General features: G+C 32.1%; 1 long non-coding RNA gene across 1 annotated transcript; it reads left to right on the top strand.

Moving 5' to 3' along the window:
• Window positions 1-387: 387 nt before the first annotated feature.
• Window positions 388-1,764, top strand: LOC127731932 (uncharacterized). Its single transcript, XR_007995909.1, has 4 exons — window positions 388-496; window positions 717-801; window positions 963-1,175; window positions 1,691-1,764. It is a non-coding gene; the product is annotated as an uncharacterized LOC127731932 (long non-coding RNA).
• Window positions 1,765-11,993: the final 10,229 nt, after the last annotated feature.

Here is an 11,993-nt window from a genome sequence, read left to right as displayed (position 1 = left end):
AAGAAAAAAGAAATACAACAAAGATGACTTGGAATACCGGATTTTTTTATCAACATATTTTTGATGCTTGGAGTATTGGTATTTCAAAAAAACAGTCGGAATTTAAATGAGTACTAATTATCAATCCCTAAAGGCTGAATTGTTTTTGTACTTATATGAAGCAGAATTCAAACAATACTGTCTCAAAACAAAAACGAAGACATCTTGCAAAGTTCTTTTATCTTTATTTCAGATATATTGATGATGTTCTGTCACTCAATAACCGACACTTCAGCGAATGTTTACATTTGATATATTCCAGTGAACTTGAAATTAAGAATACTACCGAAACTAGAATGTCTGCTTCATAACTACCGCCTATGTCATGCGTTTTGTCAAATAAAATAAATGTCTGTATTATAATATTGTCATTTTAGAGAAACGCTGGAAAAAGTATAATGGTCATTGCTATTATTTTACTACAAGCAGCCACAGGGCAACTTGGTTTAAAGCAGAGGTAAAATATACTAAAATATTTCTTTTAAAATTTCATGTGAAATGACATTATTTGATTCATTGTTCAACCTAAAAGATTGCCTGTTTTTGAATCAATATGTTTAACGTAATTTATAATGTTGTACAATTGAAATAATTATTCACAGAAAAGAAATCAAAAGAAACTGCAGGGTTTTAGATACTTTTGAATCAGAAATAAACAAAAACACTTTGTTTTGTAGAGCTATTGCAGGAAAATCGGAGGATACTTAGTGAAACTTGACACAACGTCAGAAAACAAATGGGTATATGCACATAGATCCCACAGTACGTATTCTCGTATTGATTTAAAACATGTATCCTTAATTATAACAACTTAATGATAAATAAAAAGAGGAGTATTAAAAATATGTGAAAATATTAATTTTCCTGATTCTAGATACATTTGCAAATATTCGATAGTCTAATATCTATTTACATATTTCCAGATAATGCCTTTTGGATCGGTTTAACGGATCTCTACGAAGGACATTTCCGATGGATTTTCGACCAATCAAAAACCACTTTCACAAACTGGGTAAGTGGGTATGGATCAAAGGGAACCAGCAGCAATTGTGTATCTTACAACAGTGGCAATAAACCAGAGTGGTATGACAACAGCTGTTACAACAGTCGCCCGTTCATATGCGAGACTAACTATTGTAAGTACTTTTGTTAAAAGTCAAGACTTTTAAGAAATATTTCATTATTTTATTTTGTTTATTTTTATACATTTGCTTGCTTAACATTGGAAAATTCAGTAGTAATACAGAAATATTAAATGCATGGTAATCATGAGGGATATATTTTGCTATGACTGAAAACAAATGCACTTTAAAGTACAATGTTACTATTTATATTGAATTTCATTACCAATGCAATCCGACGAAACTGCTGTGGTTTGGTTCCAAAGTGTTTACATATATAAGCTGGGTTATCTTTGTACTCCGTGTATTTTCATTCCATATATTTGTTTGTTTTTCATTATTGTGTCCTTTACTCATTTTTCTTTAAATGCTTATTTGAACTTTTTAAACGATCTTTTGATCATTGAATGAGAACTGTATGATGGTTTACACTATAAATGCTTCAATCTCCTTTTGTCGTTTTTACACGGCTTACTTTTTTTTTTCTATATTAAGAACAATCTTATTTACATATTCTTTTTTATTTGCAGGTGGGTAGACAGATGGTTGAAAAGAAGAGATTATACGATTTTATTATAATGTCAATAAATCTGCATCAACTCACACGTTTCAATATTTGTTGCCTCTTGCAATTATATACTATTATTCGAGTTCATAGATGTTGCCAAACTTCTGACTAAGCACCAATATTATAGGGTAGAAAAAAAACCTCTGGATTTACTTTCAAACATGTAAGCATTTGTTACTTCAACTTGAATATAATTGATTTATTAAAATATCTACATAATTTTTCTATTACTGTCCTATGTAATTCAACGAGTGATACAACCACTTTATTGTTTGTCTTTATAATTAATATTAGGATGTTAATGTACCCAATACCTCAACAACAGACCCTTCCCATAAAAAAAAACAACAACAACAAAAATACTTGTACTTATGTTAACAATCTCGATCTTAAATACAATTTATTAAAAGTCCTTTTTTGTGCATGTCTAACTTACCAACAGTCCCTATACTGGTATGAATCTACAAAAAAGAAAAACACATGCGGAACATATTTGTAATTTTTCCCTGTTGACTTCCTTTCCTCGTATGGTCGAAAGACACGATGGAGACAAAATCTTAAAAAAAAAGGTTAATGAAATAGAAAAAAGAGATGAACAAAAAATCTTTTGTTGTTATAAACATTGGGTCAATAAATTAGTTTTTTGAGGGAGGTTAATAAGTTATTACTGGGGATATTATTATAGACCTTTACAATGCTAGGTCAAAGACGATGACATAAACATTGTTATTGGATACCTATGCCGTTAACTTGTTTTGGCGAGAAAACAAAGAAATATTATACTAAAATTCATCTGTCTTTCAATTCTTATAGAACTAAAGGAATGGAACGATTTATAACTAAAAAAAACACTTATGGGAAAAAATGAAAAAATATTAACGTTCTACTTGTTTCTACGCTAAAACACAATTTAAAAGTTCGAATAAATTAAGACAGCTACATTGAACAAAACTCAAATAACATAGCAAGGACCCGGATGAACATAGTGTGAATCAATTCCGACGGCCTGATTTATGCTTCGAAAAAAAAAAGAAAAACAAAACAAAACAATAATGACAGGAAGCTACCAACAAAAAGCACTGGGTTATATGCATATATTGAGAAATGTGTAGCGTTCACAAGTTTGTGATCGATCAAGCGTCCCCTAACCTGGGACAGTGGGGTAAAAATAAAACATTAAAATCAATGTAAACTCAGTTGGAAAGGATTTGACTCATCTCAAGTGAACAATCAACAAAATGTAAAATAACAAAAATACGGAACTCCAAGGAAAATTTATGTCGGAAAGTCCCTAAGCAAATGGCAAAATCAAAAGCCCAAACACATCAAACGAATGGAAAACAATTTTCATATTCCTGACTTAGTACAGGCATTTCCTCATGTAGAAAATGGTGGATAAAACCTTGTTGAACAAGTGTCCACGGGAGAAAAAAAAAGGAAAATTAAAATCTTAAAGTACTCGCCGTTATTTTTCTTAACATCACAGACTGGTCGATGAAATGTGTTTCCGGTTCAACTAATATCAATAATTTAACCCTTGTCAAGAAGAAGTGTAAAACGAAAGCTTCTGTTATAATACAACATGTACCGGTATTCCAATCTCATAAATCGTATTAGAAGACAAATCAAGGGAATACACAAAAACTGAAAGTTGTATGAACTTCCAAAGGAGCGATACCTGATGGACAGGGAAAACATCTTCTGCTATGTATGCATCACCCACCATGCGAATCCACAATAAGTAAAAGTGTCACAATCGGCAAATTACAGATTTCACTAATATTATGGTATCTAATTAAAAGATTTTAGACTGCCAAAGCATGCAGCTTGTGATTTAAGACGCATAAAATTGAGAATGGAAATGGGAAATGTGTCAAAGAGACAACAACCCGACCAAACGGCAGAAAACAGCCGACGGCCACCAATGGGTCTTCAACACAGCGAGAAAATACCGCACCCGGAGGTGGGCTTCAGCTGGCCCCTAAACAAAATGTGTACTAGTTCAATAAAAATAGACGTCACACTAAACTCCAAAACATATAAATAAACTAAAATTAAAAACATACAAGACTAACAAAGGCCAGAGGCTCCTCACTTGAGACAGGCGCAAAAATGCGGCGGAGTTAAGCATGTTTTGTGAGATCTCAACCCTTCCCTATACCTCTATCCAATGTAGAATAAACAAACACACAGTAATACGCACAGTAAAACTCAGTTTAAAAGAAGTCCGAGTCCGATGTCAGAATAGGTAACTTAAGAAACTAAGCAAAATAACAATGATACATAAATAAACAAGGGACTACTAGCAGTTACTGACATGCCACCTCGGTTAAACTGATTGAAAGATTATGTCGTCATCATATGAACATCAAGCACAATCCCTCCCGTTAGGGTTTTAGTTTCATACCATCATAAAATATATGAGAAGAACATAACCCGTATCATGCCAACATCTGGTTTTAGAATAAATGTGTTTATTTCCGATGCAAAGACCCTATGAGTGAATCAATATTAATACCAAAATATGCCATCTTTAATGATCTGACAACAGTATCATAACTATATCTCTTCTGAATAAGTCTGTTTAAAGGTTTGGTTAGCTTTTGAGGTGAATGTCGACATTTTTGTTGTGCATTGTATAGAATATTACCATAAAAAATTGGATATGAAATACCTAAACGTATAAGGTGTCTGCATGTTGATTTATATTTACGAATGATGTCCTTGTACCGATGAAAAAATTTAGTAAATGTTTTGACTAGATTGTGATATCGAAACCCCTGGTGTAATAGTTTTTCAGTAATACAGAGATTTCTTTCGTTGAAATCAAATACGTTGTTACATACACGAGCGAATCGAACTAGTTGAGATATATAAACACCATAAGATGGTTACAAGGGCATGTCACCATCTTATGCTTACATATTTAATTGGTCAACCAATAAGTGGTGGTGACCGTAAAACATTATGAGACCTATATAAAAAATTCTTCAAACTTGCCCTGGGCTTGGAACTATAACTGACAAAAAAAGTTTCAGGTATCACTGGTTTGTCCCTAGCTTTCACTTTGTCATTTTTCTTCAAAATCCAGTCACTTCTAGTTCCTTTCACTAGCAAATCGACTCTTTTTGTAATAATATGCAACTTCTATTTCTGTTTTGCAGCTTTTATTGTTTGAACGACCTGACCCCCAGCAGAGCTATAGAAACACTGTACACGGAGACTTTTTATGAAAAGAGTTACTCTCACATTCAGTGAGTTCATATCCACTTCATGTTAACGGACACCTTGTCACCAAAAAAGCAGTGGTTTTTAAAGGAATATAATTCATATGAAAAGTGTGCAGAAAACAATATTTATGAAAAGCTAATTGCGGCCCGAATTGCTGAATTGTAATAAAATGATAATGAATTTACTGGCTGCAAGAGTAACTGTAATCATGAAATGTTTCGATTTACAAACTTCTTGTCAGTTTGCCTTGAATCGTTAAAGCGCAAACTTAGTCTTAACGTCAAATAAACTATCACCCATATATCGGGATGGGTAATGAATTGTGTCACGTGTCTTATCAATCATTTTGTCTACATGAATACCACATTAATCTAATGAGCAAGAAAAATAAACTGAAAATTTGAATTACAAAATTATATGGGTATTAGAAAAATTATAAACTAGACAGAATCCATTATTTAGCTTTACAGTTCATTCCCAACATAAAAAGCTTTTTTTTTTAGATTCATATATTTTGTTCTTTATTTTATTGATTTCATATAACACATGTAAGTTTGTCTGATTTCCTTTTCTTATTTTATTTTTCTACGTCGTTGAATTGAAAAAGTTTTAATTTGTTTTTCGTATTTTTGTTATATACAAGTTTATTTTTTTCTCGTTTTGTTTTGCTTCTTGTAGTTATATGTAACACAGAAATTATCAAAACGTTTACTTGGATACATCTTAAGAACGAAGAAGCGCTAGTGTTATGGTCAATGAACAGTAAATGGGCTATATTACAGATTTTGGTAAAATTTTGCATACAACTTTGATTCGTTAAACTGTAAATGAAATTAAAATAGATAACGCATTTAACTCTTTTATTTTCTTTTAAAATAGGGGATCATTTGTATGGAAAGCACAGAAAATCGGCGAAAAACGTTGTTGAATTTGTCTTAAAATCGTCAAATCTGCAATTTCAAATCCATAATTTTTTCATAAAAAACTATATGTTGTTGATCCATAAATTTATATAAACCAGTATGGACATTTGTTTGTCTCTTATCTTTTTAATTATGCAACCATCTTAAAAAAGTAAAAAGTACTAGAGAGGCGAAAAATACCAAAGGGACATTCAATCTCATGAGTCGATAATAAACTGACAACGCCATAGCAAAAAAAAAATTAAAAAACAAACAACAGTTTACAAAACACAACAAAGAAAACTGAAGACTGAACAAAACGAACCCCATCAAAAACTGGGGATGATTACAGGTGCTCTGGAAGGGCAAGCAAATTCGTCTCCACATGTGACACTCGTTGTGATCCTCATATAAGTACAAACCAGTTGATACGTCTAATTCAGTAGGTCACATGCAGGGAAAAGAGGACGGAATTGTGGTTATGACAATTAGAACTTATCCGTCATCATCTGTGAAACAGATAATCCATAAAAGTCAACCAACTCTTGATGGAGGCTGTAAAAATTACGAAGTAATAACTTTTCTATTTCTACTTTTTGATTCAAAACGTCGTGCAAGTAAGATACAAAAAAAAAAGTAACAAAAGAAACGGGCTAGTAGTAAAAGATTTCTCTTTACAGGTAGAACTCATAAAATTAAACTGTATTTACTTTACCGTAGCATTGTTGATTGTCTTCGCCATTGTTTTACCATTATACGGTATGTATACAAACATAGCCAGATGAAAGCTAGATGTCATGCAATTACCAGTTACAAAGTGACACACCAAGAAAAACTAGTTTTAAAAGGTTACATCATTTTATCATTTCGAAGTTTAGTAGTTTTATCAAACAACAGGATAATACAAACTCTTTTCCGATGAAATTACTGAACAATTTAGGTAGCACGGTAGTATTTGCATTCCAGAATTTAGGTTGCTCTTTTGTGTACCCTACTTAGGTCAATGTATCTGAACAGTGTGATTGGACAAAAATACAGTATCAACTGAACATACTTTCCCAAACTGAGGGATGAATCAGGTGTAGAAAAATATGAAATAATTTTACATACAGATGAAAATGAATTTTTGAGGTTTTTTTTAATTTTGTTTTCACTGCACGATAAAAGACCTAAAAGCACTAATGGTTTTAGGTTTTTAAAGATAGCAAAAAAAGTAAACTGTCATGGTACATATTCAAATCCATTTCTGAATAGAAAAATGAAATTACTTCAGTTAACTGTGAATGTAGAATTTTTGGCAGTGTTAGAAAATGGTGGAAATTCTAAAAAGGTTATCATTATCCCTTATGAGCCAGGAAATACTACCGTGCCACCTTTAAATGTTTTATTTTTGACAAAATAAATTGCACTGCTACTGTCGAGGTTGACGGTTGACTATCAGTCTCCGATAGTATAATCAGCTCAGTAGTCAGTAATTCGATACTGACTTGATTGATAACAAATCTTTCTTAAATTGCCCGTTGATAAAGTTTGAAATAATTAAGAAACTAAGTTTTAACTCCCTCAGGCAAAGTTGGCCTTAAATTGATGTGGCTATTTTGTAGGTATTTTTTGTAATAAAAGTCTTCAACTGTTTCGGTACTAATTTTTCCTCGTCTTTCAAATATTTGGCTTTGATCATGAACATCCCTGATGAAGGTTAATTCAGAAAAGCGCTTCGAACGCATGAAATTATCCAACGTGTTGTTTTCATTAATTGAAGCATCGAAACTACCCATAAGACTCACACGTTTCAATGTCATGTAAATACTCTATATGTCGACATCCTCTTTTTATAAAAATTGTTCTCTCTGTCTTGATATTCAAGCTGTGGCAACGTCATTATCTGGCTAAGAAAAACGATCTTTTATTTTTACTTATTTCTTTATTAATCTTGAACGAGTCTACAAAGTATAACATCTCACAATCAAAAATAGGAGTAGTTGTATATTCAACAAGGTAATAAAAATAACAAGTTAACAAACCCACATTTGATATATATATGTCAGTGGTCAAATCTCCAGCCTAGATGTTACATACTAACGAGTGCAGACATTTCTGATGAACTGTTTACAACACAGTGTACTTTAATTACAAAAATAAAGGGATAAATTGCAACAAGAAAATGATATTTATGGATCAGTCATTGTCGTTTTCCCCTCTGGATTTTTTTTTCAAATTCAGTAATCCGATTAGCTGTGTATTTTTTATTTTTCCATTATTCAAATCGATAATATAAAAATTGATTTTTCTGCTGGCGTGAAACTGTTATTTGATGTGATATGTCACTTTTGATAGATGAAATTGGTTATACTTGTAGGTTTATCACAGTGGCCTGATGCATTCTATAAAGTTCCTTCGTTTAAATGGATAGTAGATTACCTAACGTTTATCAATATGTTGAAAAACAAAGAAAGAGTTAAGATTAAAAAAGAACAGAATCCTAATGAAAATACTTTTGCGTGGAAATAAAAATCATTGTGATCAATTCCTCGAAGCTTTAAACGCATTCGATGAATATAAAGACCTCGCAATACTAATACAAAACACAGAAGTTACCTCTAAAGATAAAGAACTCTTTCAAAATTGCACAGAAAGAAGTAATTAAAACATTTCTTCTTTGGCTGTATGTTTTTATTCTATCTATTGTTTGAGACTGTATATTCCTCTCTTGATGTCTAAAATGCCTGTACATAGTCAGGAACATGACAGTTGTTAGCCATTCGTTTGATGTGTTTGACCATTTGATTAGGGACTTTTCGTTTTGAATTTTCCTCTGTTTTTTGTTCAGTATTTTAGTGAATTTACTTTTTAGTGCATTTTTGTTTACATTCATTTAATTTTATTTATGAAAAACAATCAATCCTGATGTACAAAAATTTATTAAAATGCAATCTATTTGGTGGGTTATTATCGTATATTCAGATGACAGTCATTTATAGGAATATGACAGGAATACGATAACGTAGATCGAGAGGATAATCTGCTTTCACCAAAATATTATTTCGCATGTACATGCAATATGATGTCGAAGTGTAATATCGTCTTTTTATTTTTATTAACACAAAATGAAACATATGATATAAACAAAGATCAAACTTGAAATAAATGATGATATAATTGAATGCTTTTGGACATCGATGAGAGATGATTTCGATCGATTGGACGTCGGTTTGGTATAACATGATTGGTGTCATATTGGACGTCGACTAGATGAATGAAATATTGGACACAGATTTGAGAAAGAGACAACACATATGACTTTGTTTTGAGGAACGGACGTGGATCTAAGTATAACATATAAAGCATAAGTAAAAAGATCAAGATACAAAGTTTAGCTTACAATTGAATTATTTGTCTTTAATAAAATAAAGCAGGCGTACGAACGAGTGAGCTCTTTAAACACACGCATAGCTCATTTTGATAAGGGACTGACATTGCTGAAATTAAGACCATTCGTTGTGCCGAAATGTCTGTCAAAACAAGTCCATTTCATCTTGTTCGTATATTTTTATCTTTTATTATAATTTTATCATAACAAATTAAAACATCTAACTTTGTTTGTGTGTTTGCTGTTTTTGCTTTGTGTAGACTTTTCGATATGTACTAAAGGCTCTGTATTTAAGCATTCATAAATACATGTTTGTTCATCAACTTAATAAATATAAATCTATATTCATAAAATTGATCGGATATCTTCTTTCTTTGTTTGATGTAATGCCTTTATATTTTGATTTTATATTTTCTTTCTTTGACCAATGTAATGCCTAAATATTCATAAATGTGATTTGATATCTTCTTTCTTTGTTTGATGTAATGCCTGTATATTTTTAAAACTGATCTGATATCTTCTATCTTTGTTCGATATACGGTCTACAGAAATTGTGTTGATGCTTGGTTAATTCGTGTAAAAGGATTACTTAAAAATCGAGTGGTCTTTCGTTTACGTAAATGACATATCACGTATCGGTGACCAGTGGGTAGAAACTAAAACTAGAGGCTCTCAAGAGCCTGTATCGCTCACCTGTATTTACTGATGCTTTGGAAATCATGTAAAATAAGGTTAAAATCATAATTAATAGTATTAGATATTACATATTATAATCATATCTAAGATAATAACAAAAAACTGCAAAATTTCTGTAACATTACTAACTCAGGGGCAGCAACCCAACAACGGGTTGTCGGATTCGTCTGAAAATTTCAGGGCAGATACATCTAAATCTGATGAACATTTATGCCACCTGTCAGATTTGCTCTAAATGCTTTAGTTTCAGAGATATAAACCAAAAACTGCATTTTCCCCCCCATGTTCTATTTTTAACCATGTCGGACATGATAGTTGGAAGGCGGGGTCATCGGACAAATTTTTTAAACAAGATACCCTAATAATGATTATAGCCAAGTATGGTTAAATTTGTCTCAGTAGTTTCAGAGAAGAAGATTTTTGTAAAAGATTACAAAAATTTACGAAAAATTGTTAAAAATTGACTATAAAGGGCAATTACTCCTAAAGGGGTCGACTGACAATTTTGATCGTGACGACTTATTTGTAGATCTTACTTTGCTGAACATTATTGCTGTTTACAGTTTATCTCTATCTATAATAATATTCAAGATAACCAAAAACTGCAAAATTTCCTTAAAATTACCAATTCAGGGGCAGCAACCCAACAACAGAATGTCAGATTTGTCTGAAAATTTCAGGGGAGATAGATCTCGACCTGATAATCAATTTTACCCTATGTCAGATTTACTCTTAATGCTTTGGTTTCAGAGATATAAGCCAAAATCTACATTTTACCCCTATGTTCTATTTTTAGCCATGGCGGCCATCTTAGTTGGTTGGCGGGGTCATCGGACACATTTTTTAAACTAGATACCCTAATGATGATTGTGGCCAAGTTTGGTTAAATTTGGCCCAGTGGTTTCAGAGGAGAAGATTTTTGTAAAAAGCTAACGACGACTGACGACGACGACGACGACGGACGACGGACGACGGACGCCAAGTGATGAGAAAAGCTCACTTGGCCCATCGGGCCAGGTGAGCTAAAAATAAAAACATTCATAAATAACTTCGTTTATAATGCTTGCAGATTGTGAACTGTTTTTGGTATGTTGGTTTATAGCTGACTGATAGAATGTACGTTTTGTTTGAGAGAACATTGAATGATTTTTACTTTTTAGGAAACACAAGGTTATTTAAAAAAACGTTATTTAAATGAGCAAGTTTATCAGAATACCAATGGGGACTGAATGAGCACCACTTATTGCAGACCTATTTATGTATTGTTATGACTAAAATCAGCAAAGGCCCATCGAAACAACATCTGATACAAACTTTTAGTGACACCTTCAGACATTTGTATGATATATTGGCTCTCAATAATGACGACTTCAGTATGTACACTTATGAGATTTATCCTGCTGAACGGACTTTAAATTAAGCTAATACTAACAAAAATAATGCCCTTTTCTGGTTATTGATATCTATATCTTTAACGGGAAACTGAATACCAAAATAAATGATCAAAGAAGTGATTTTTCATTTCTTCTTGTTAATTGTCCATTTTTAGATGGTGAGGTGTCCTTGTCACTATCTTGTGTTGTTAATATACGGATGGATTTAAGAAACGCAACACATACTTTGTTTATGTTTTCATCAAATCATGACTTATATTCATTTCATGGCTTATCATGCTTCCCGTACTCCTTTTTGAATATAAAAATCAATACCTTAATTTCCTCAGACAATCAAATATCGCGGAATTTCGACGTCGCATGAATTTCTTGACACGAACTTAGAAGCGCATACATGATTTTTATCTACGTTTAACATTTCCTGAATCCATTGCCAAGTTCTAATCAGTAAAAAAATATTGATTTTCCTTTTCGTCACGACTGAGAAATGAAAATTAAAATTAAGTCATTTAAAATTTACAGACGGAATTTAGTGCACGTTCTTTTGAGAACAATTTAGCGCTATAAAATTACTTTTAAATCCCTGAAACTTCAGAGCAGGTAGTCATAACTCGTAAGTGACCACCTATTGACCCAGTCAACCTGTAGTTTAATGTTACGTCATTTCAATCA

This window comes from Mytilus californianus, unplaced genomic scaffold (genome assembly GCF_021869535.1).
Source record: "Mytilus californianus isolate M0D057914Y unplaced genomic scaffold, xbMytCali1.0.p SCAF_21, whole genome shotgun sequence".
Lineage (NCBI taxonomy): Eukaryota > Metazoa > Mollusca > Bivalvia > Mytilida > Mytilidae > Mytilus > Mytilus californianus.
This window is presented reverse-complemented; position numbering and strand designations above follow the sequence as displayed.